The sequence below is a fragment of the Martes martes genome (genome assembly GCF_963455335.1).
Source record: "Martes martes genome assembly, chromosome: 13".
In the NCBI taxonomy this organism is placed as follows: Eukaryota; Metazoa; Chordata; class Mammalia; order Carnivora; family Mustelidae; genus Martes; species Martes martes.
Genome location: NC_137901.1, coordinates 4,369,263 through 4,395,762, shown reverse-complemented (window position 1 = coordinate 4,395,762; position 26,500 = coordinate 4,369,263). Strand labels below are relative to the sequence as shown.

Below are 26,500 nucleotides of genomic sequence, written 5' to 3'. Positions count from 1 at the left end.
CCTGGAGTCACCCGAGTTTTCCTCCGAAGCTGGAGCTGCGCACGCGCCCAGTACAGCACAAAACCCTCGCCCCTTAAGAAGAGGGCCGCGGAGGCGCCGGGAGACCCTCGAACCGGGCCAAGGCGGAGGACTACCGGCGGTTGGCCCGCGCAGGCCCCGGCCCTCCCGCACCAGCCGGGCCGCGTCCGTCTCCCCGTCGCCGCCTTCCGGGCTTGTTATGGCGAGCGAGCGAAGGAGCGGAGTGGGGACGGCTGGGGTACGGAGGAGGCAGGACCGGCCGGGGGCTTCCCGCTTTGGACCCTCCGAAAATCCCGGGGGGCCTCCAGGACAGACGCGCCGGGCCCGCAAGCGTGACGCGCATCTCCCCTTGTTTAGATTGACTCTTCCACCCTTCCGCTTTCCTCCGCCGGGGAGGGGGTGGACTTCCGCTTTTACCTCGGAGTGACTTCCGGCAAGAGGTGATGGACTGAAACCAAGGCAGCACCCGGGTCTGCCGGCCACTCGGGGCAGAGACACGAGCGCGATGTGGGTTTCGCTAAACCAGTTCCGGGATCCTATTTTTGGGTCGTGGTGTCCGGCGCTCCGTCCACCACGGAGTCGACCTGGGAGCCGCCGGAAGTCGCCCCGAGGAGAGACAGGAAGTCCCTCCCCTTCCTCCCAGAGGGAAGACGGTGAGCCGGAGGAGTCAGTCAGAGAGGCGAGCAGGAGCGATTCCGTCGGCAAACAGGTAAGTTATTCTCTGGCCGGGGCGGGGGGTTTGGAGGCGGGGACCGTCCAGCGTCAGCGCAGGGCCTGGGGGCGGTGGCTTGAGGGCCCGGGCCCGGGCGGCTGGGCGCCGGGAGCCCCGCCAGGGCCCTTCGCTCTTCCTCCTCCCCCCTCCCCCCGCCTCCGCCCCTCCCCGCTCGCCGGTCCCTCCAGACGCCGCCCAGCCTCGCCCGGCACACGCCCGTCGCCCGCGGCCTGGCTGCCGCCCGGCCTCCGCTCCCGCCCTCCCCCGCTCGCTGCGCGGCAGTCTGCAGCCGGGCTCGCGCGGCCGGCGGGCCTCGGCCGCCCCGCGGGGCCGGCTGTCAGCACCCCTGCACGCAGCGGGGCGCTTCTTACCGCCCGGTGTGCCCCGGCGCGGGGCTGCGGAGGTGTCGGTTTAGGGTCTGGGCGGTGGTTTCCACCTCCGCCCGCCCACGCCCAGGTCACCCCCAGCTGCACCGATGCGCCGCTGCCACCCGCGCCTCCTTCCGTTAAGGACGCTGGGCGGGCGGCTGGTGACGGAGAGCAGCGCCACTGCAATTGGGGCTGGCCCCTCGCGGTCAGCGTCTCGACGCCGGGGGAGGCCCGGGCTGCGGCGCACGGCTGCTTGCAGCTGCGGCTTTTGCCCCGGTAGACACGCACCTCTTCCCAGCCAGACAGCACGCCCTGAGTGTGCCAGCCCGTTTTCTGGAGATTAGTCCTGGTGGAGGTGGCCCAGGAGCTCCTGACCCCTGTGGGCTGTGAGGAGTTGTGAATAGCCCTTCTGTTTCATTGGGGAGTTCAAGAATGGGAAGGGCATCCGTGGGCACACGTGTAGGATTTCTCTATTTTATGGGTAGGCATAGCCGTAATGGTGACGGCCTTGCAACTTTATAGCCAGCGCTGGTGGGGCTAGTCACCATATGCACCTGTTCTGCGGCGAGGAGTTCGGTCCAGCAGGGACCCCGGGCCGGGAAGGCCACTGACGCATTGATTAGAACATCATTTCTGGTGTGTACTCCATATGCTTCAGTTAGCACAGGAGTCTCGTAGAGTAGGGATTAATTCTTCCCTTTTTTCCACTTAAAACCCAGATTAATGTGACCAAAGTTAATGTCAGAATTCAAATCTCAAGTGTTAGTTACGCATTCTTCTACCAGTCCGTTACACTCGAGGTGACTCATTCCTGTTGACGTGTCTGACAAACAGTAAGGCAAGGTTCTCTAGTAGCTGGTCTTTCTGTAAGGCAGGTGTGATTGTTGCTGATCACACAGTTGCCACTGGTGCGTTTTTAAAAACTGTATTTTGGAATAATTTCGGATTTGCAGAAAAGCTGTAAGGTAGGACAGAGTTCCACTGGCATTCACCAACGTGAAGTGAGCAAACAGTGGTCCCTGCTTATTTCCAGACACTACCGTAGGTGCTGGTGTTGGCAACGCACTGTGATTACAGTATCTGCTTGAGGAGGCAGATACGGAAACAAATAGAGTGCGTTTTCCTAAGTGCTAACGTGGAGATGCGTAAGAGCAAAGGATGTCTGACTGCCTGGGAAGCAGACTGGGTGAGGGCTCTCAGGATACAGGGTTTGAGTTAGGTCCCAGGGATTAGCGGGCATTCACTTGCTCCATGGGACCTTTCTCCCAGCGTTGACTTTAATTGGGTTCGTGTTGTTAGAGGAGAATTCTCTGACCTTTGTAAGTTAGACTCTCCCTCTTTCTCACATCTCAGAGAAGGGGTTTTATATGACAGGTTTCTTAGGTATCACAGTGGTGAGAAGAATCCCAGTTCATAAATCCACGAACAGGAGAAGAAATTAAGCTGTTTTTCTTACGCAGTAATGGAAGTGTCTAGTTCTGTATGTTTTAAAATTCTTTATTTTCAAACTTGTTAAATACTTTCTGTGGTCAGATCATACATCTTCTTTGTGCAGGGTTGGGGCATAGTTCTTCTGAGCTATAACCTGGTGTGTTAGAACCCCATACCAGAGGGGACATTTGAGTGAGTGTCTTAGCTGGGCTGCTAGAACAAAATAGGATAGTCTGGAGAGCGGAAACCACAGAAATTTACTTATCGCAGCTCTGAGCTTGAAGTCCAGGGTCAAGGTGCTGGTTCCTAGTGAGGACTCTTCCTGGTTTACAGATGTCCCCTTCCTTGCTGTGTCCTCACATGGCAGAGAGAGGAACTCAGGACTCTTCTCCCCTTCTTATAAGGACATTGATTCATCATGGAGACCCTACTCTCATGATCTCATTTAAATCTAGGTACTTCTCAAAGGTCACACCTGCAAATACCATCACAATGGGGATTAGGGATTTAACATACGAATTTTGGGAGAGGACACAATTCAGTCTATAGTAGCTGGATTTCTTGGAGATTTTGTTATGTGGAATTTCTCCCATACAGACTTGTTATAGAACAAATAGGCAACCATAAAGTCAGCATTTGTATTGCTTTTGCTAAAGCAAACACAATTTTATCTAAATAAGACATTATACACACACACACACACAGACGCACACACATATGTAAAAATTTATTTATTTATTTGTTTGTTTTTTGAAGATAGAGCACATGCATGAATGGGAGTGAGGCGGGTGAGGGAGAGAGAATCCTGGAGCCGACTCCCCACTGAGTGCGGAGCCAAGTTTGGGCTCCATTCCAGGACCCTGAGATCATGATGCGAGCCAAAGTCAAGAGTCAGTAGTTTAATCAACTGAGCCACTCAGGCACCCCTTCTTTTAGATATATTAAATGTGATTCAGAGACCAGTTGAGGGAAAGAAGAAATTTAGATTGTTTCATTTTGATGAAAAAGAAAGATGTGGGGAAATACTTGGGTGGCCATTTCACTTTTAGGCCTTATAGGAGGGACTGCCTTCCTAGATCGATCAAATCTTGGTCTGAGGCGTGTGGCAGTGATCTGTTCCAGTTCCATGGTCGTCCTGTAAGGAGGCTGAGCCCCCACAGAAGCTGAGTAATCTGTCTCAGAGATTAGTGGCGGAGCAGGGATTAGAATCAGGCTTCCTGATTCCCAGGCCAGTCTTTCTGCTTCCATCAGTGGTTCCCAAAGTGAAGGTGCAGCTGAGTCACCTGGAGAGTGTGTGAAAACACAGCTGCTCAGCATGGCCGGGAGCCTCCACCTCAGCAGGTGTGGACTGGAGCTGAGAATCTCTGTTGCTGACCAGTTCCTCCTGGGTGATGCTGAAGCTGTGGGCTCCGAGGTCACACTTTGACACCCCTGGCCATACACGATGTGACCTTTGATCTCTTAGGAGAGTAAGTAAGCTCCATGGGTTTATGCCAGTGCAGACTTTTCCCTGCTACTCCGAAAATTGGGTGGTTTAATTTTGTGTTACAAACAGTAGTGCACCGAAACCATAACGATTAAATGAAAAAAAAAAAAAAATAAAGGACTAGAAATATAGTGTTTCTTGGAGAGAGTCATTTTGGCATTTCCAAGGATAATTTTTGGAGATAATTCTAGAGGTCAAAACCACTTATTATTGAAGGGGACTCACGTGAGCTGTGAGGGTCCTCTATCTTACTGACATTTGCACTAAAAAGGTATCTGGATTAATTGCTAGGTTGTAAAGGAGTGAAAAATTATTCCAGTTTTGTTAGTCTATGCTTTTCTCTGTTGTGTTCTAAAATGTTCATTTCTTATATATCAAAATATTATCAGACTCTAGCAGTTATGTAGCCATAGTAGATGTTAAATAAATGTAAGTTGAATTGAATTAAAAAAAGATTAAGGGGGAAAATAAATTAGGCCATTTATCTGGAGAGATTTCAGTGCCCTAGGAAAATGACTGTATTTTCTACATTATCGCAATTACAGGCTTTTATGAAATAATTACATTTTATTCCAGCATAAGCCCTGTTTGCAAATATTGGAATTTTTAAGCACAATTTTGGAGGATGTAGCCTCTTTTTATGTTCCAGGTAATGAGTGATTCATCTCATACCTTTGTGTATTGTTTATCTGAAATAATTTGCAAACAATTTATACTTTGAAGTAATTTGAGAATTAGAAAAAAATTGCTAACGTAGTTCAGAGAGCTTCCATATACTTTTCAGCCAGCATCCCTTTATTAACATCTTATGCATCCATAGTGCGATTACCGAAACCAGACAGTTTCTGGAGACTTTGAGGTTCACCACCAGGTCCTTTTTCTGGTCCAGGAACCAGTGCAGCATCCCACATTGCTGTACGGTACTCGGTCTCCTTAGTCTCTTCCAGTCTGTGACAGCTCCTTTTGGTTTTCTTTATTTTTTATGACCTTTATACATTTGAAGAGTGCTGGTCAGTTATTTTGTAGAATGTTTTGATTTGTCTGATGTTTTGGATTTGTCTGATGTCCTTTCATGAGTAAAGTGAAGGTGAAGCATTTTGGCAGGAATACCATGGTGATGAAGTTGTGCCCTTCTCAGTCTCCTATTGGGACCTATATGATGCAGATATGTCTTATCACTATTGAATGTTAACTTTCATCTCTTGGTTGAGGTAGTGTGTGATAGCTGTGCTTTAAAGTTAAAAATTTTCCCTTTGAAATTATGACTCATCACTTCACTGATCTTTGGTGCAGAAGTTTAAAAAGAAATGAGCATATAGTGTCAGAATCCTTTGACCCTCTCCCAATTGTGAGATATTTCTTATCTCGGGAGCTTTATTCTTATTTGTTAGACACAAAGTAGCAGGGAAAGGGAAAAGTGTAGGCCCTTAGAAGAATGGTTATCTGCTCAAGAACTTGTACTTGATCTTGGTCAGTCTCAGTTTTGAATTGGCAGGAATGGAAGCTGTTTGTCCCAGTTCTTTTGCTGTGGTTCTGCAATGTCTCACATTTGTCTTCCAGTGTGTGACTTTCCATAACTACACTGCATTTCTTAAAATTCTCCCTAGAGCCTTTTTGCGGAAGATAGATACACTTCAGTTCCTCACAAGGTGTTTGCTCTAAGTATCCTCCCTCTTACCAGCAGCTGGTTGTCCATAGAGCTGGGTGCGTGTGTTCTTTTTGATGCTGGATATATTACACATACACACCTGTAAATTGTCTCTGTGTTCAAAATGTGTGTGCCTTTACTGTCCCAGCCAGAATAACTTGAAGTCATGTATCTGGTCTGTCTCCCAGCAGAGCTCACAAGCTCCATGGATTCAGGGAATAGACCTCTTTTTGCTTACCAGTGACTTGCTTGGTACTTGGCACACCCAAGGCACTTGATAAATGTTTATGAATAAATGAATATTTATATGTGCATTTTGTTGACTGCTTTGGTTAGTTACTGGAATATTGTGAACATCTTTTCACATTAATGCACTGTAATCTGCGCCGTGCTCCAGTGTACAGACAGGCTGTAGCCCATCCTGTGTCACTGGATATTAGGTTGTTTATAATTTTTGTATTATAAAGAGTTTCATACTGAATATCCTTAAATACATATTTTGTCCAGTTATTTCCTGTAGAGTCATTGATAGCTCAAAGAATATACCTATTATAAGGCTATGTGTGTGTGTGTGTGTGCACGTGCACATGCTTGTGTGGAGAGAGCAAAAAATTAGCTTCTAGAAAGGTGTATAGATTTATATCCCAGCTGATACTATTGAGAGCAACAGTTTTCCCACACTTTCTCCAGTGCTTAATTCTCTATATTTTTAGAAGACATCACATTGAGTTTTTGGGATTTTTTTGAGGATTCTTCCTGGGATGTGGTAGGTTGGGGATCATAGTTTAATTTCACATTGAAATTTTTCCTATTTTTGTTTTCATATTTTTCATATTTCAAATTTTCATGTTTTTGTTTGCCCCAATGAGAGAGCAGAATAAATCTCAATGAAGGAGTGAGTGGTTAACACCTAATCAGTATTTCACTTGGGGCACTTTTTGTATCCTCCCAAAAGTTATAGTTGGCTGTGGGCTGTGAGTGTGGCCTTTACCAAATACGAAGCTTCTTGAGAGTGGGATACATTTCTAAATCACATCATTAAAAAAAAAAAAATCAACTATAGGCCCATCAAAGGCTTAAATACATCAAAATTGTGAAACTTCTAGAAGACAAGGTAGGACAATAGTTGTAGGATTCTGATACAGACAAGAGGTTCTAAAACAAATCACAGAAGGTGCAGACCATAAAGTAAAAGATTGATATGTTTGACAATATTAACATTGATAACTTGTATTTATTAAAAGAAACCATCAAGTAAGTGAACAGAGAAGTCACAAGTGAGAATAGGCATTTTCAGTACATATTACTGATAAAAGATTAGTATCCAGAAGGGTAACTGGTAAATCAGTAAAAATAGAAAAATGGACAAAGGACCCCAGTAGGCATCTCACAAAAGAGGAATCCCGAATGCAAAGATTTTCAACTTAATTAGTAATTAGGGAAAGGCAAATTAGGATGAAAAGGATATATAGTTTCACACACATTAGGTTGGCAGCAGTGTAAAAATCTGGCAGTATCTGTTGTTTGGGAGGTAAGAAACGATTGGAGTGCTTACACACAACTAGTAGGACTCTAACTTGGTGTGATAACTTTGGGATTATCTAGTGAAATTAGAGATGCATGTACCCTTTGTCCCAGTAATTCCATTCTTGAGTCTTTTTTCTACAGCAGTGCTTCTAAATTGTGTTCCCAGGATTTCATGAGAATTTTGTAGGCAGATTTTGGGCCTCAGCCTAGACCTACTCAGACATGGGGATAGGGCCACTTAACAAGCTCTTCAGGTGATCGGGTGCATGCCAAAACTGGCAAACCACTGCCTTGGAGAAACTCCTGTACTTGAGTGCCTGGTGGTGTGTACGAGTGCTCACGGTTGTACTGGTAAAAGAAGAAAACTGGAAGCAGTGTCCATCACAAGAGAATGGGTAAATCGTATTATACTTGTACAGTGAAGGACTATACAGTAGTGAAACTGAATGAATTTTAGCTACATGCATTACCAAGGGTAAGTGTCAGGAATGTCATCTGGGGGAAGAAAAGATACTTCCAGAAAAATGCATTTAGTCTTTTTCCTTTTTTTTTTTAAAGTTTAGAAATTTGCAAAACAAAATGGCATATTGTTAGAAGTACAGATTTGATGAAGTAGTAAAACATAAACACAAAGTTTGTGTTAGCAGACGGTTCTGTAAGAAGAGGATAGGTGATGGGGGCACCAAGAGGGACTACGAAGACAAGGATTTCATTTTCTTAAGCTGTGATCTGTACCCAGGGCTTTCTTCTATGATGCTGAATAACTTGCACATATTAAAATTATTTTTTGTGTCTACCAAATATTTAAAACACAAACATTTATTTATTTATTTTTCTGTTTGCAAAGTCTATGAGAGGGACTATTCACTTTATATGAAAGATAGGATGGGGAGATTGTGGTAAAGATGTGTTTTTGCAGAGTTGGGTATAAAGTTACTTTCAGGAGCAGAGATTTCAAAAAGAAAATTGGTTTCGATGATAATGATTTTTTTTTTAAAGGATTTTTTTTTTTTAAAGATTTTATTTATTTATTTGACAGACAGATCACAAGTAGGCATAGAGTCAGGCAGAGAGAGAAGGGAGGAAGCAGGCTCCCTGCTGAGCAGAGAGCCCTTTGCGGGGCTCGATCCCAGGACGCTGGGATCATGACCTGAGCCGAAGGCAGAGGCTTTAACCCACTGAGCCACCCAGGCGCCCTGATAATGATTGTTAATACTTGCTGAGCAATTACTGGGTGCCAAGCACATTATGTACTGAGTTTATACTCTGTTGAGGATTGACCCTCACAGTGAACCTGTGGGGGCCAGTGCCACCACTACAGAGGAGGAAGGCACCTGTGGGCACGTGGAAGTGATAGAGGCTGTCTGATCTGAAACAAACTGTAGACAAGGTCAGAGCAAGGAGACAATTTGACAAAACAGTAATGACTGAGAGTGTTGGTGTTATGAGAAAAAACGTAAAAGTCAAAATGGGAGTGTGGAAGACTGGTAAAGGCTCTGTTCATCCCATTTGCCATGTTATTTTGTCTTACGTTTGTTTTTAAATGTACATGACTTTATCGTTCTAGCAGATGACAAGTCCCTAAAGCTGAAAAACAATCGTATTCTGTTGCAATTCTAAGGGCTGCGTCTTCCAGGTCATTAGAAAGTGGTGTTATTGCAGAGTGTTTATGAAATCATACTTCTTTACTTGGGCAATTGGTTGCTAAAAAGGGAACTTTTAGGAAATCTACCTTTGCCTATTTTTTTTTAACCTTTGAAAATTTTTTTTGAGTGTCATATTTATCTCATATTAGAGGACTTTTTCTTAAACATTGCTTATGCTGAAAACCTTATTTAAAGCCATCAAAGTTTGAAATTAACAAGTACAGGATAAATAAAAATGTGGTTCTAGAAGCCCTAAGTCAAATTATATGTCCTATAGAACCAAATAGCACTACTATTTTTTTTTTAGCACTACTATTTTTGTTTAATATTCAGAGTGCTAAAACTTTCTAAACCAGGAGAACTGTCAAACATTTGTAATTATATCATGTCATACTTGGTAGCGAAGTCAGCCCCTGACTAAGAAGTTGACAGTCCATGATAGTCCTTCCATAGCAGGGATGTCTGCATTTCAGACACATGGAGTGCTTGTCAGAGATCCCTTATGGGCAGATGTAGAACACAGGCTTCTTAAAACAGATTTTAGATACTTCAGCTTTTCTAGTTTCTGCTGCAGTTTGCTAAAGCTGCATTATCTCAGTCTTAGCTCTCAGTGCTTTTCATTGTGTTTGATGTTCACGTTTCTCCTTTATTTTCTCTTATATGCTCAGCTTTTTGTTCTGTAAAAACAAACGGGGCGCCTGGGTGGCTCAGTGGGTTAAAGCCTCTGCCTTCGGCTCAGATCATGATCTCAGGGTCTTGGAATCGAGCCCCGAATTGGGCTCTCTGCTCAGCAGGGAGCCAGTTTCCCCCTCTCTCTGCCTGCCTCTCTGCCTACTTGTGATCTCTCTCTCTGTCCAGTAGATAAATAAAATATATATTAAAAAAACCCACAAACAAACAAACAACGAAACAGTGTTAAATAAAAACAAGTAAGGTAATAAGAAGCCTGGTTGGGAAAAGACGCTGTTTAACACAGTTGGAGTTATACCAGTGTAATCATCTAAGGCAGCCAAAGTCCAGTGTTCTTGTCAGTTACTAAATATAATGGAAACTTGGTGTTGTAACCTAGAAGAAGCAACAAATTACTGCTTTTGAAGTGTACAATTCACTTAAGATTTCTGCTAATTCTGAATTGTAGGTCAGAATTTGAAATATAATTATTGTATCAGTTATTATAGGATGAGGACTCATAGTTATAGGAGTGCATATAATTATAAAGATATTAGAATTTAAACTAAGGTGCTAATGTACTTTTAAAAATAGCTCAGAAAATTTAGATCATTAGTAGAGGTAGTAGAAATTATTGTCTTTCAAAAAATGAAATCAAACAGTTTTCATTAAGGATCTTCTGGGTCCATCATGTGGTTTTGCATATGGGTGGTGTTTAACACCCTAGGCTTTCAGGGTGGTAGAGGTTGAGGCAGTGTTTGCTAAAGGGAACATTCAGAATATTTCTTTGTGGCAAGTGATGACGTAGGCAAATGGTCTGGTGGGGTGGAGGTGGGTCTGAGCTCTCCGTGTGGCGGCCAGTTTAGTACCGCACGTTTACTCTCTTTCCTGGTTCAGCTTGCTTGTTCCCCTTTCTTTCTTCCTCCTCCTCTGTGCCTCAGCTGCAAGTCCTGTAAATATGTGTGAAGTATGTCTTGTTTTTTTTGGAGGTAGGAAGGACTTTAATCCAGGAGATCCCAAGTCTGGTTCATCACAGTCATGCAGGAGCTCTTTGAAACTATAGACTTTTGTCCCTTCCCCAGACTGCCTTCCTGCCTGCCTGCCTTCCTTTTCTTTCTTTCGAGAATGCAAGTGCAGGGATGGGATGTGCAAGGTCAAGGGGAAGAGGCAGAGGGAGAGAGTGAGGGAGGATCCCAAGCAGACTCCAGGCCCTGCAGGGAGCCCGACACGGGGCTCCATCTCATGACCCCGAGATCATGGCCTGAGCTGAAGTCAAGAGCGCCGCATTTAACTGACAAGCCACTTAGGCACCCCTGGATGTTCTTAATCAGTGTCTCCATGGGTAGGTCCGAGGGTTCAAGTTTTGATGATTAGGTGAATTTGTAAGTGATGGATAGGGTCTGTAATTCCCTTGTTTTACAAATATGGAAGGAAGAGCTCCAGGTGTGCTCTTGGGAATAGTTGCCTTTCTCAAAGCTTTTGTAAGTCTTGTAAGGACGGAAAGTTTTCCTTAATGTTCTCGTGAGAAGCACTGTGATCACTTTGGGGTTGGTGTGTGGTAGAGGGGGCTGGCCACCCACCTAAACCCGTCAGTTTTTCTCTTTCATACGTTGGAGCTACAGGGCCCTAGACCGCCTGTTCCTGACCATGGCAGGAGGCAAGTGTGAGTCAAGTGGTAGATGCCACTTTTCAGTCAAGGCCTTTAAGAAGCAAATGTGCTGCCTCTTTCCTGCTCCTTTGCTTCTGTCCACTGGATGCAAGCAATGAGGAAGCTCTAAGGCACAGCCCTGAAGACAGAAGGAGCTGGGATTCCAGAATCAGCGGGGACCTGACGGCCTGCAGAGCAGGAGTACCTGCCTGCCTCGGAAGCTTACGAGAGCAAGACACAGACTTCTGTATTTGTGTTTGACTCATTTTTAGCCCACTTCTTACAGTAGTTAAGGTGTTAGGGCATTAACTTCTTGTCAGGTTGGTTTCAGCTCCTGTATCCAAATCAGAAAAGGAAAAGCAGGTTGTGAAGCTGTAGGAAATTAGTGTTCTGTGAGCTGTTCCTCAGAGTGTGGAAGTGTGGGATTACAGGGCTGGGGTGTTCTGTCATTCTGCCCTGTTTTCTTAGAAGTGTGATATGAAGGAGGCTCCTAGCCGCACATGACGCTCCCTAAATGGTCCCCATGAGACCACCGAGGAAGGGCTGCCAGCATGCGGGAGAGGACTGATTTTCCGAGCATGCTGGTTTCAGAATGAACTCAGAGCTGACAATTCTTACTGATTTTTATTGATTTTTTAGAATTGATAGAATTAAAAAATTAGTAAATGAGTAAGATGTATGTGATGCAGAATTTTTCAGGTGTTGATATTTGCCTACTTCATTGTTTTTGCTGTATTTCATACCATAGTATTTTAATCTCAAATTTTTTTTAACTTGGCCTTGTCATAGGAAGTGATGTATTAGTATATGTGGAGTCCTAAGTTGGTCCCATTTTTTTTTTCTATACATGGTTGAGTAATACAGACTTACTTAAAAATCCTTGCTTGTGGTATAGGACTTTATTTTAAAATGGCATTAGTGATATCTCTGTCCTTGGGAAATACTGTTCACGTGAGAAACACTGTTCCTTAGTCGCTTCCGTACTTCATCCATAGATTTTGAATAGAAATAAACGCAGCCACTGGAAACCAGCAGACACACATGTCTGAGGGGGCTTTGGCTGCAGCATTTTCCTCTTGAGAAGGTTGGTATTCTGTTTGCTTACTGTCTGCATTTGTTGTCACTGAGGGATCACCCAAATGGCACGTCTCAACCGCTCGCCGGCGGTGTGGAGGAGAAGCAGATGAGCGCGGAAGGAAGGGGAGATCTTGGAAAACAGTGAATCTGTGGCAGAGAAAGCGCGTGGTGGTGACCTTGCCCCGAGCGCACGGAGGGGGACAAGGCTTGAAGGGAGCTGAGGAGCACCGCCAGATCACTGCTTTAACTTATTTTGGGTGTGTGAGGAAAGAAGGGCAGTGGGGGGTTACCAGCTGTCCCCCTTCTTCTCCTTCCAGTTGCCTGTGTTCTTTTGTTCACTGAAGCGTGCGTAAGGTGCCACCATGGGGACGTTCTGGGCACTTCAGCAGTGGCAGGGGTTTTGTAGGGGGTGACTCTGCCATCCTCGGAACTGAGGAGGTACCCCAAGCACATCTTCACTCCCCTCTCGGTTCTAGAACTTACCTAAGATGTTGGACTTATACATACTTTATTGTTTTAACCTCTTCATTCATTTTGGTAGTTTGTCTCCTGATGTACACATTAATACAGAATATCTGCCTTCTAAGTTGAGAAGGGAGCTTCTTCGTTCAAGTGTTCCAGAATTTTGTAGATGAGTCTTATGCACTATAGACGATGAACAAACTGAAACTTAGCCTTTTTTGGTTTTGCTTTCGAAGAGTCTGACTTTGTATATAGTCGTTTTCTCTCCTGCCTTTCTTTACCCATATTTTATTTTTTTATTTTTGGAATTCATTAACACTCATATCAGCAGGCAGGATAAATACAAGCAGGGAAGACAAATAAAGGAAAGGTGATAGAATTTCAGATGAGTTTATTTTCGTAATTTGTACCACATCAGATAAAACAGAAGAAGTGTGTTAAAATACTCCAAGAACAATCATTTAAATAAAGTTTAAATTAAAGTTTAATTTAATGTAAGCATTAAAGTTTGGAGGTTATTTAACCTTCTCTCATTTGTAGTAATTAGTTAGAATGAGATGTGAGAGACACAGAGGCTTAGTCAAAAACAGCAAAATGGAAGTCAGAAAGAGTGTTCAGAGGGAAACAAGAACAGAAGTAAATGCAGTTTTACTAGGTGAAAACTATGGGAAAAGGGTTAAGAAAAGTTACAGAGGCACAAGAGCACTGTATAATGAATGGCAAGAAACCTGCAGAGAGAACCTTCTAGCGTAATGAAGGGACCCACAGGTGTATATGATTGCCAGCGGCTCCTAGTCACAGAAAACTGGACTGGATGCTACGGTCAGAGCTTACATGCGGAGGACCGGAGACGGAAGCGGTGCCGACTGGACCTACAGACGTGAGAAGTCTTGTGATGCCTCAGCTGTATGTGCTCACTGTGTGCCTTTTCACGTCGTGCCTTTGCGGGGAAGCTCCGCTGTGTGTGCCGGTTTGCAGCCTTTTGCGTGGGACGTGAGGAAGGTTTATCTGTTGCAGATAGCTGGTTGATGCCACTGGAATTTTGAAGGTTCAGCACATTAACCAGCTTTGCCAGAACTGGGAAAAATGCCCTCATATTCCTCTGAAGTAGGACGTTCTGTTGGCATTGGCATCTCCCAGGACTTTTTTAAGGTTGGTGTGGAAACTGCAGTGGGCAAAAATGGCCGGAAAGATGCCAGCATCTTCTCCCCCCCCCCCCCCCCCCCCCCGCCCATGGCAAAGGAGGTAAAACTTTTTAGTACAGAGACTCAGCTATACTAGGAAGGATAACTTTTGCAGTAGGCCCTCAATCGGAAGTCACGTCTTTTTGGATTCCTGGGAGTCTAAGTGGGAACTACTAGTTAGTGTATAGAGTAAAGGTTTTGTCAAGTCTAAGAAGTCATCTTTGTCATTTTTAAGGAGTGTTATAGTCTTCTAACCCTGCCCACCCCCCTGCCGATGGTTAGTAGAGATGTGCGGAGGTCTTTGTAAGCTGTCGGTATGAAACCAGCTCACCTTTTTGTTGGTGGTGGTGGTCTTTACTTTTTATTTGGGGATAATTTGGAGAGTATGCATACTCTCTCCTACACACATGTGTGTGTACACACACACTTTTTTCCTGAACCTTTTGAGAGTGAATTTTAAGTATATCATGACCCTTTACCAATTCTAGAGATAAGGATATTCCTGTATATAATTGAAGTATTTAATTTTATAATTTTACATTGGTAGTTATAGAGAAACAGAACCAATGACATTAAATACAGATATATAAAATATGAGACTGGCATGAGGGCACTATTGGAGTTGGGAGGACCTCTTCTGCCGGCCAAGAAGATGTACGAGAACTTGGGGACTCAGTATCCCCAGCTTTGTCACAGTCTTCCTGCATGTCCCCATCCCAGCCTTGACGGGCTGGGTCCTTCCCGGTTAGTGCCCTCAGAGTAACAGTGCACCGCTGCGAGGAGGGCACTCAGCTGGCTTTCTGATCTAGCCTGTCTCAGAAGGATGTTCGGCATTTGAGACGCAGCACTTTCAACCCTGCAGAGATCAGGCTTTCCTCCAGGGCACACTTGGAGGCTCTCAGGTCATTTATGCTGTGCTTGAGCAGGGACTCCGACTCCCCGAGCTCATCATTTTCTTTCATCATTTTGTTCGGCTGCATTAGGGCCAAGCAGCCAGTCATTATATTCCGTGGTTCCCGGATGCGTTAGTATCGTATATAGAATCACTTAGCTCTTGCGTTCATATAAGTGGTTGATGAGGAGTATCCAGTGCAGATATTTTGTGTATCTGCAATCCGTTCTCATCGTAGACCAAATAGAAGTGCTCTCTCTGTACTGAAAACAGAGTTGGTAGCATCTTTAATCAGATTAGAGAGCCTCTTCTAGAAGTCCCAGAACTAAGTCAGAAAACTTCGCCTCACTATTCTCCTCCAGAACTACCCTGTACAGAGCTCTGTGTCAGGATTCTTCAGAGAAGGAGAGTAGACACGTACGTGCGTGTGCACGCGGATGAGCGGCTGTGGTCCAGGGCTTGCTCACACAGCATTGGGGTTAGGAGCCCCACAGTCTGCTTTCTGCGGCCGGGAGACACGGAGATGTTGGTGTTTTCATTCTGATTCTGAAAGCCCAAGAACCAGGAGTGTGAAGGCCCGAGAGATGGATGTCCCAGCTCAAGCTAAAACAAGAACCAAATTTACCCTTTTCCTGCCTTTTTGTTCTGTGTTGGCCCTCAGCTGATTGGGGGACACCCACCTGCATTGGTGAGGGTGATCTTTACTCAGTCTGTTGATTCAGGTGCTTGTTCCTTCCAGAAATGCCCTCATAGACACACCCAGATGTAGTGTTTTACCGGCTATCTGCTATCCCTTAACCCACTTAGTTAACACATACGGTTAATCATCGCAGTCCTTTTTGTCAGTTGACCTAAAATGTCCTTAGTAGCATTTTTTCCCTGCCAGCACAGGATCCAGGTTGAGAACAGGCATTGCATTTTGTTGTCCTGTCTCCTTTGCCTCCTCGAATTTGGAATGTTTCCATAGTCTTTGTCTTTTATGACATTGACATTGGTGAAGAATGTAGTCCTCCCCCCGTTTTTCCTTATTTTTTTTTTTACCGTGTTAAATAAAGTATTCCTCACTTTGTGTTTGTCTGCTGTTTCCTCTCGTTTAACTGCAGGATTTGCATTCTCAGCTGCACGGATGCGTGGGTGTCCTATCCTTCCAAGAGTGTTCTGTCTGGAGGCATACCCTGTCTGTCTGCCCTTCCTTGAGGGTGTTAATTTTTACCACCCTCCCCCCACAAGGTGTTGCTGATTTATCCACCAGACAATCAGTTACTGAGGTTTTTTTTTTTTTTTTTTAAAGATTTTATTTATTTATTCGACAGAGAGAAATCACAAGTAGGCAGACAGGCAGGCAGAGAGAGAGAGGAGGAAGCAGGCTCCCTGCTGAGCAGAGAGCCCGATGTGGGGCTCGATCCCAGGACCCTGAGATCATGACCTGAGCCGAAGGCAGAGGCTTTAACCCACTGAGCCACCCAGGTGCCCCCTACTGAGTTTGTTTTTTAATTCTTCCCTTGCAACTGATAAGCAGTTGCTTTATCACCACTTAAGCATTCTGCATATCGAAATGATCCCCCCCAGATTTAGGACCCGTTGGTGATTCTTTGGTACTCTTTGCCACTATGATTGTCTGTCTCCTTCACTCTGTCATCTCTACCAGTCGGCCCTCAGCATCCTAGTACACACAGAGCCGTCGTTTGCCGATCGGTTCACCCATCTGTCTGTCTGTCTCCCAGCTCTCAATATGGACCCGTTCCTGTGTCTACTGGTGCTTAATTATTTGATGCTCCAGTTGTCCCAGATTTGGCCAGTGGGAGCCCTTTCCAGCTGACTCCAGTGTCTCTGTCACTTGTTTTTTTTTTTGAAAGCATTTCTCCACTTTTGACATAATAAAGAAAATGCTCCAGGCTCATCTTGTACACCTACCTTGCTCCAGCCCTAGAATCTGTCATTTCTTGAGGCTGCCAGGTTCCTTTTAGTAGGGATGGTGTTGGATGCCAAGGTCGAGTGTTAATGGTGTGTTAATTGTTGCTGCCCACCTCCCTCCCTTCTTGATTGTCAGCGGGAGGTCCTGAGTGTTTCCCCAAACATCCCCCATAACTATTCTTTTACTTATTTTGACTCTGAGTTTAGTCCAAGAACCACAATCATGAATGTATTTCTTTCTTAGGGTTTCTCTTTTCTTGACGGTGGTCATCAGTTTCCATTACTTCAGCCATCTGTAGAGACTTTTTAAAGTGTCCATGTCAGTCTCCCCCCTCCCCCCCAAATAATCTATTTTAGAAAGTATAGGAAAATGTTAGGAAAAAGAAAAAAGTTACCTATAATTTTGCCACCTAGAGGAAAAAAACTATTAACTTTGGTATGTAAATGGACTTGGTTGGATCTGCATCCATTTTAAAAATTGAACACTGAAGGCTTTCTCCTTTCTAAATATACTTTCTTAGCACCCACATCTTTTCATACCTAATAATTTATATTCCAAATGTCTTGAGGCTTGATAGTTTTATATCGTGTGTTAGCTTATTGACATTTGGAATTACAGTGTTTTCCAGATTTCTCCCCAAATTAGCAGTTTCAGTCTTTTTTCCCTGCAGCTCTGCGATGAGCCATTGTACCCGTCCCCGCTCTCCCCGGTGGACCTGCTGAAGAGGTCTCGCCAAGAACTCTGGAATGTGTCTTGGGATGTGTTTTTGTTGTATTTCTCCCAGATTCACAATTTGGAAATCCCCTTTTTCTTCCTATTTTTCTACTGGAATGAAAAAATAAATCCATACCTTTTCTCTTGGTGGTTAGTGCCGAGTGGCTTCTTACTGTCACTGAGGGGTTTTCTCCTCGAATGTAGGGGTCTTATCTTTCCCTCCCATGTAACCCAGGACTCTGAGGCTCAGGGTCAGTGGCTGCCACATGTCCTGCAGCCTTGTGTTGGACTGGTTGGGATGAAAACAAAGACTTCCTTCCTTGTACTTTAATGTTCTTTTTTACTAGTGTTTAAAATTTTCAGAGTAAATATATTACATGTTTCTTTTTATTCTCCTCCTTTTTCCTCAGCTTTCATATACCATGTGCTTCATTCTCTTGCCTTTTGAAAAAGATAAAAGGCAAATATCTGAGGAAAGTATACTAAGTTTTATCATGGAATGCTTTTTTTATGGGCATATTATAAATTCTTGAAAATAAAGGGTCTAATGGAAACACTTAATGAGAAAGTACAGGGGGCTCTATCACACGTACCTCCCCCCTTTTTTAAGTGAGTAGACCGTTTAAACTAAATTAAGTAAAGGATATAAATTCTGTTGTTTCAGTTTTAATATTTCATGACTGATTTTATAGATGAAATTATATTTTACAATAAATAGGAAGAAGAATTTATACAGCCTGTTCTATTTGATGTGAAACAGCAAATCCCATTTCTCTGTAGTTGTAAAGAAAATTCATTATAATGTCTTTAGTTGTAAGAGATGGTTTCATTGTGATTAGTTACATTGATAGTAAAACAACCTTTTCAAATGGCATAAGATACTAAGGATCCTATGTGTCTGCTTTTAATAGCCCTGAACTTTTTCATTCTCTACTCAGAGTCTTCATTCTCTTCTTTTATCCTGTTTTCCTTTTCCAATAAAAATTTTATTTCTTTAAAATAAATTTAAAAATATTCGATGGAAATACTAACAAGCATTGCTTTAATAAACGCTTTTTGAGAGATATATTAAATTTAGCTTTTTGTGTAAAATACTTCTGACTGCAAAAGCTGCATTTGTCAGAGGTGGTTGATTTAAGATTGTCATAAAATTAAGTTTGTTACTGGATCAACTTACGGTATTTGGAAAATAGTACTTGAAGTATAGGAAGATAGAAAAAAAAAAAACCAACAAAAATGAAGTGGCCGAATATGGACGCTGAGCTTTTTTTGCAGTTTATTTTTGTCCCATGATTTGTTGTTTTATGTTGCTTTTAATACATTTTCATAAATAGTGTTGGAAAGGTGGAAGTCTTTGGTAATGATAGGAATGATGGTCCTTTTATTCTGTTGTGATCACCGTGTTTGATCCTTATTAATATGGTTTTTTTAGTCATTATTTTAGCTCTTTCTGAGGCACTAAGCACAAACTCTCATTTTTAACTTTGAGAGAAAAGTGAATTGGATATTGGAAATAAAATGTAAGTATCCCTGGAATAGAAGCAAAATTCTCTTCTGACTTGAGTGAGAATTTTTTCCCACCAGGTAGTTTGCCTTTACTCCTACCTGTCACTCAGGCTGGGGAGCACATAGTTTGGGCCGGCTGGTCTTCACTGAGTCCTTAGATTCTGGCCGGGGGAGGTTCTTTGTTGGGATTAAACTGAACACGGTACATGAGATATTCTGGAGTTGGGACTTAATCAGGCTCCTGGAGTCCTGTGGCCAGAGGTCCCCAGGTCTCCTGAGCTTGCATGTGTTCTGCTGGGGGCAGGAGAGGGTCATGTGATCTGTGGCTGTACATGTCTGTGTCCCCTGGGCCATCTCATCGGGCCTGGGGACTATTAGGAGTGTAGGCTGTGAGCATTTCCGAGACTAGCTGGAAGGGAACTCACGGCTACCGTTAGTTCTGCGCCAGGTGGCTTGCTAAGCAGTTCCAGGGGCCTATACGAGTGAATGTCTTCGTCCAAAATGAGCAGGTTTTTCAGGAACCATTAAGACATTTCTTTTATTCCATACAAATCTAAATTCAAAACTCTGCCTCATCTCTTTATTAGTTAGCTCTGTAATAACTCCTGATTTTATTATATCAGTTTTCCATTGTAAACTGTATCAGATCTGGTTTTGGTAGTGGAAGAGGTATAAATGTAAACGTCAGTTAAGGAAAGTTCTAAGATCTTCTCAGGGAAGTTTGATAGGAGTTGTGCTCTTGGTACGCATTTCAAACATTGTACTTCAGTGAACACATACTCATCTGCTGTGTACCTTAATCTTACTGTGCTAGCACAGAGGATTCTTGTTAAAGATCGGAGCACAGGGGCACCTGGGTGGCTCAGTGGGTTAAAGCCTCTGCCTTCGGCTCAGGTCACATGATCCCAGGGTCCTGGGATCGAGCCCCACATCGGGCTCTCTGCTCAGCGGGGAGCCTGCTTCCCCTTCTCTCTCTGCCTGCCTCTCTGCCTACTTGTGATCTCTCTCTGTCAAATAAATAAATAAAATCTTAAAAAAAAAAAAAGATCGGAGCACAAAGGAAAGGAAATGTATATAAAATATACATGAAGGAGGGTGAAACTGAGCCATATCTATTCTTGCCAAGGTGACCAGGAGAGCAGGGCGTTCTGTTCTCTGTCGCTACATAACATTATGTCAAAACTCAGTGGCTTAAAGCAAGAAGGATCTGTTACCTCCTGGTTTCTGTGGGTCAGGAAGGTTCTGGCTCCAGGTTTCTCCAGCAGCCAGGCTTTTTTGGGGTTGTCGTCCTCTGCAGTCTGGCCTGGGGCTGGAGGGGCTGCTCGCCAGCTGGCAGGGAGCCCCTTGTTCCTCTCTGGCACTTGGTAGGAGCTCAGTCTCTCCCCAAATACAGGCTGCATGAATGTCCTCACAACAGGTAGGCCAGGGAGAGGGTACACAGAAAGCTCGTGCCTTTTATGACCTGATCTCCAGGTCAGATACCCGGACCTCCACTCTCATCTCTTACAAGCAGGTCAGCAAGGCTGGCCCACACCAAGGGGAGACAGTTAGGGTTCGTCCTTTAAAATGAATCTCTGGATTCATTTTAAACGTCCTTTAAAATGAATCTCTGGATTCATTTTAAACTACCACAGGCCTTTTCCTGTGTGAGGAAGTGAATGTGCCTACAAACTTACTGCTTAGGAACGCACTGGGCCCGTTCTGTGGACAAGGAAGATGTGAGTTTTACTGGGCTGATGTGTTCCTGCACTGGTCGGATGGTGCATCAACCACAGCTGCGTACACATCTGTCCCCTAGTGGTCACGTGGTCTCTGGTGTTATCGAGTCAGTGGTTTTTAGTGTGTTAAATTATACTCTGTCGTCATGGAAGAGTTCACTCAGCTTGCAAGCATTTTCATAGAAAAGTGATCTTTTTTCTTGTAGGATCAGATGTCAGTATTCTGTGGTCTGTGTAACAGATTGCTGCTCCAGGTGGGGATTTGGCGGTACTCTATCCAGCTAGGCAATGGTGTGATGGGAGGGCTGGTTGGAAGTGGCAGGTGGATGAAATCGGAGTAGTCCGCTGGTTTCTCTGTGTTCCTGTCTCACTCGTCTGTCACCTTTGCAGCTCATAACAGGCTTGTCGGAAGTCGTACCTCTCTTACCCTGTCCTTCTGGGAGGAGGGAATTCCTACTGTCACATCTTAATGACTTCTGGAGTTCATCCTTTTCTGAACTCCCAAAGGAAAGGGACAAAAGTCCATTGGGAGTTTTTAGATATGTGTGTGTGTGCACCTGCCAGGCTGCATACACGTGTCCTCTGCTGTGGTTTTACCATTGGCCTGGTGCCAGCACATGCTCACTTCACGCTGCTTGCGCCCCCAGCTGGGGTCAGGGCAGGAAGGGTGAAGGGTGAAGGGTGAGATGCCATGGGGTGGATGCAGGGAGGGGTGGTTTCTAGTGTGGGTGGCTTTGTCACACCAGTGAGAGAGTGTGTATGAACGTGTAAGAGAGAAAGTGAGCACGCGTGAGCCAGGGCTCAAGCTCACTGCACATGTACACGTCAGAAAAGAGAAAAGGGATGAAGAGAGAAGTGAAGATGAGCTTGGAACGAGTGAAAAGTACAACCAAAGGGAGGAGGGTGAAGGGAGAGATTTCATGTGTCCCTCCCAGAGTAAAAGATAGCATGTGAAATGGTTGAGTAGTTTCTGAAGTTCTTTCTTTAAAATGCTGAAAGAAACTTCCTGTGAGCACTGGCCACCAGGTGTCATCAGAAGGCTGCTATTGATTAGTTTTATTTTGTTCTTAAGAAGTATATGAGTGTTTAAAAAAAAAAAAAGCATATGAGTGTTTTGATTTCTTCTTGCAACTTTTTAAAGAATTTTAAACTGTAGCAGAAATTATTTCAATTAGAGCAGGAACTTTATTTCATGACAGAGTCTTGGTGAGTTAATACTTTATAGGTGAAATTGAAAATGATAAGGTTACATGCAGCTTACTTGTTTTGTTGTCGTTTTAAGTCAAGGAGCAACTTGCTGGGAATTCGGATGAGTGCATACCATAAATGGAGTTGTGTTTTAAAGAATCTTTGTGGCACAGTGAGAATGTGTGTTGAATGGTAATTGATGGATTCGTATAAGAATCAGACGCTTTAAGAAGATTGGGTTAATAATATATCCCGTTACTTTAGTGTAGACACCTCCTAGGTCTTCTGAATCTTGAAATCTTACCTGAGACTCATTTTCTTTCTCCACTGGTACCAGTACTTTGAGAAGAAACAGAGGTTATGATTTACTTACTCTAAGGATTGGCATTGAGTCCCCTAACTGTCCATTTGCTTTATTTCTGATACAATTTAAGGTGCTTTCTGGTTGGCTTTCAGTCAGTGTTCATTGAGTGAATGAATGAAATTTGCGTCCAGAAAAATGAGCACTTAAACAGTCCCAGCTGAGGGAGCTTTGGATTCTCTCCCGCATCTCCATTGGCAGTTTGGTGCTTGTTCTAATAATCTTTCTGTTGAAGACTCTTCTGTTTAATTTATATTAGCATAAATGTTCTCATTTCTGTTTAATCTCCTCTAGATCACTCTAAGATATTTATTAAATCATCTTACACTCCTCCTTACTGACATCCTTCTAGTTCTGGGCCTTGTAACTTAAACTATTAGCAGGCATTCTTTCTGCGGTTTCTCTCCCTGTGATACGTCCTGCATACTGAAAAATTAATCATCCTGAAGTAGCGCTGTGTTTGGTGACCCCTCATTGGCACTACTGAGTAAATTTCAACTTTCAATTCAAAGCCTTGTGTGATGTGGTCTTGGTTGACCCTCTGCTTCTGTTTGCAGTTGCTGTGTAGTAGAAAACCAGCGGGGTAGCTCTCCGGACTGTGGACGGCAGTCTTGTGTACTTGCATCGTTGGTGTTGTGCGGCTTTGTCTAATCCCTTCCTTCTACTTGAGTTGTTTATTCCTACCTGCTCTGTCACAAAAAGGAAAAAGCAGTTTTAGTTTCCTCAAGGTTTAGCTCAAATGATATTTCTGCTGTTTTGACCAAATATTCTGCATGGAAGTATGATTCCTTGCTCATTTACACAGCTGTAGATCCTAGTTCCTGTCACACACATGCACACCTGGCCTTGTATTACAGTACTTTTGCATGGATGTCACATGGCTCCTGATAGAACAAGAGCCTGGTGAGGGCAAAGAGCGCATGGGCAGCACTTTTGTGCCCCTCATGCGGTGGGCCCTCGGTGTATGTTTGTTGAGTGTTCAATATTCTTTCTCGGTAAAATGAGATGTTGAATTATTTCATCACTTTAAAAAATCAGTTGGGCAATAACAAGTGTAGAAATATTTTCTCCTTTTGTTTTAAAATTTTTGGAGACATTATATAGAAGATAATAAAGGGCTTCATTATTCTGTGTGTGTGTATTAATGCAGCTGTCACTCTTCTGTCTGAAAAAATGGAGTAGTGTGTTGTTCCATCATTAGAACATTCACACTGCAGAGGTGTACGTGTGTGAGTCCCCCTAAGTCAGTGTTGGTTCTATACGTACACTTCATAGGTGAAGCTCCTGCTAGTGTCCACAGTGAATGTGGTGTGGTCGTGTGTCCGAGCCGTGTCGGAAGGGAAAGAGGTGGTTGGACTCCTCATTGAAAGGAAGAGAACTCACACCATTTTAGACAAAACACTAAAAAATGTTAAACATAGGTTATGTTAGGGACATTTTCAAACGTGTACATATGCAGATATATACACAAGTTGGTAGGATAGTATATTGAATTTCCATGTAACTGTCCATCAGCATTAATCATTATCAGCGCATAGCCTTCACTGTGCCCCTCTGCTGGACTGCTTTGAAGTATATCTCAGACATTTTTCATTTTACCTATAAATACTTGGAGAAGATGGGGTACCTGGGTGGCTCAGTGGGTTAAAGCCTCTGCCTTCGGCTCAGGTCATGATCCCAGGGTCCTGGGGTTCGAGCCCCGCATCGGGCTCTCTGCTTAGCAGGGAGCCTGTTTCCCCCCGCCACCCCCCGCCTGCCTCTGCCTACTTGTGATCTCTCTCTGTCAAATAAATAAATAAAGTCTTAAGAATAAATACTTGGAGAAGAGACATTTCTTACATCACAGTGAGGTATTTTTTTATTCTAGTACCTTATATGTGCTTGGAATTGTTCTAGGCTCTTTGGATATAAGGGTGGATAAAAGAAACCATGCCCTTACCTTCTAGCATGGGGAGATAGGAAATACACGAGGCATACAAATAACCACAATAGGAAAAACACTGATTGCATCAACATTTAAAACTTTTGCTTATCAAAATACATTAACAAAACGAAAAGAGAGAAAATATTTGTGAAACCTGTATCTGACAAGTGATTTATATTCAGAACACATAAGCAACTCCTGGTTCAGTAACAAAAGAGACGACCTATGTAAGAAGTGGGCAGAAGGCTAGCGAACATCTCATAAAGCACACAGCAAAGTATCCAGCACCATCAGCAGTCATCAGCGAAGTGCAGATGAGAGCCATACACACGACCAGGATGACTTAAATTGAAAAGACTGGCAGCATCAAATATTGGTGAAAATGTGTGCATCAATCGAAATGCTTGAAATTGCTGGTCACTGTGTAAGAAGCTCAGTTTCTCAGAGGATTAGCATACACGTTTGTCCCTGTAGTCCAGCCTTACTACCCCGAGGTATTTACACAAAAGGAATGAACATATATGTTCATAAAAAGACTTGTCTGAGAATATTCATGGCGGCTTTGTCCTAAAAGCCAAAGAAGGGTCCGTCCACAGAATCGTGGTGTACCTGTACAACGGGACACTGCTCTCATTGGGGCTGGGATGTGCGTACTCTTCATATATGCAACGGAGACACTGTGTTGAGCAAAAGAAGGCAGACCCTCTCCCCGCAAAGGGCCTATTGTCTGATTCTGTTTCTGTGAACTTCTGGGACAGGCGAGACTAATTCATTGCAGAAGACTGGCCAGTGTGGTTGCCTCAGGGAGAGAGGGGGAGTTACCAGGAGTGAGTGTGAGGGGCAGGAGACAATTTTTTGGGAAGATGGCATGATCTCTATCTTGATAGGGACACCCATGAGGGACCCCGTGTAGGTCTCTGGGCTTCTCTTTCTGGTGTTTCTCCTCTTTCTGACTCTGCCCAACAGATTCTAGCTGCCCCTCAACTCTATTGGAAGACCCCCTTTGCTGTGCTGTGGCCTGGGTCCTTTCCTCCGGGCTGTAAACTGGGACTCCTTTTCTTCTGCAGCTCGTCTCTGATCACCATCCTGTAGTTTCTGCTGTCTGAAGTGTTACGATATTCTTTCATAGATTTTGTCTGTTGTTTTCTTTTTTTTCCCTTTTTTAGTTGTTTCATGTGCAAGAGTAAATACAGTTCCTTGACTCTTCTTGACTAGAAATAGATGTTCTGGACTGGGCAATATTTCTACTAAAAAAAAATTGTCCTACCGTAAGGCAGAGTTTTGTGTTGTTCTTTGCTGTAATTCCAGTATCTACAACCAAGAATACTTGGCTCATGGTAGGGACTTCGTGACGTTTTGGGGACAGATGCATGATTCATTCCCCCCACTCTGTTTACGCTTTGGTTACGAATGTTGAATAGCAGAACTAATGCTTTATTTAAAGGAGCATTTTCTAAAGGGTCCTTTGGAACCACTGGTCTCTTGATTCTTTATAAATAATGAGTTCTATAATGAAATTGGTTTGGGAAATGCTTGTGTGCTGAAACATCCTATGGTAAAGAAACTTTGGTTCAAACCAGAGTTGCCTAAATGTATTTGACCAGAGGTTTATCTTTCCTGCCCAAACATCTATTAACTTCTTACTTAATTTATATTTTCTGTATCACATCTTGAGAAATGGTAAACATCTTGTAAGTGTAATGAAACTATGTACATTTATCTTTTTTACTCTTTTATAAGAATGGTACACTGTTTTTGTAAGACAGTTAACAAATAGAAGATGCTTTTGTGTTGTAGGTTATATACAACAATTTGTGTATTTTAAAGCAGCTTTATTGAGATACCATTTGAACTACAGTTTAATGGATTTAAGTATGTTCATGGACGTGTGCAACCATTACCACAGGAAATTTTAGAACATGTTCATCACCTCAGAAAGAAACCCTATGATCTGTAGCTTTCACCCCGTGTCTTGCCCTCCTCCCCCAGCCCTAAGGAACCTCTGGCCTGCTTTCTATAGCTATAGATATACCTATTTTGGACATTTCCTGTGAAAGCAATCCTATGCTGTGTGGTCTTCTGTAGCTGGCTTCTTTCATTTAGCATTTCCAAGGTTCACACATACTGTGGTATATGTCAATACCATTCCTTCATGTGGCCAAATATTCCGTTGTGTGGGTATGGATGTACCTCATTCAGTTTTTCTGTTAATCCACTGATAAACATTTGGGCTGTTTCCGCCCCCCTGGCTATTAAGACTAATACTGCTGTAAATATTTGTGTACAAGTTTTCACGGGGGCACATATTTTCACTTCTCTTGGCCGTATACCTGGAGCGGAACTGATGGGCTGCATGGTGGCTCCATGCTTAGTCATTTGAGGAACCGCCAGACTCTTTTCCAAAGT

At 43.6% G+C, this 26,500-nt stretch overlaps 1 protein-coding gene across 1 annotated transcript in view; it reads left to right on the top strand.

Annotated features, from left to right (window-relative positions):
* Positions 1 to 657: 657 nt before the first annotated feature.
* Positions 658 to 26,500, top strand: part of ZNF407 (zinc finger protein 407) — a 436,284-nt gene continuing 410,441 nt past the window's right edge. The window contains exon 1 of the mRNA XM_080821149.1: positions 658 to 727. The gene's annotated coding sequence lies outside the window, so the exon portion shown is untranslated. The remainder of the gene's footprint in view (positions 728 to 26,500) is intronic.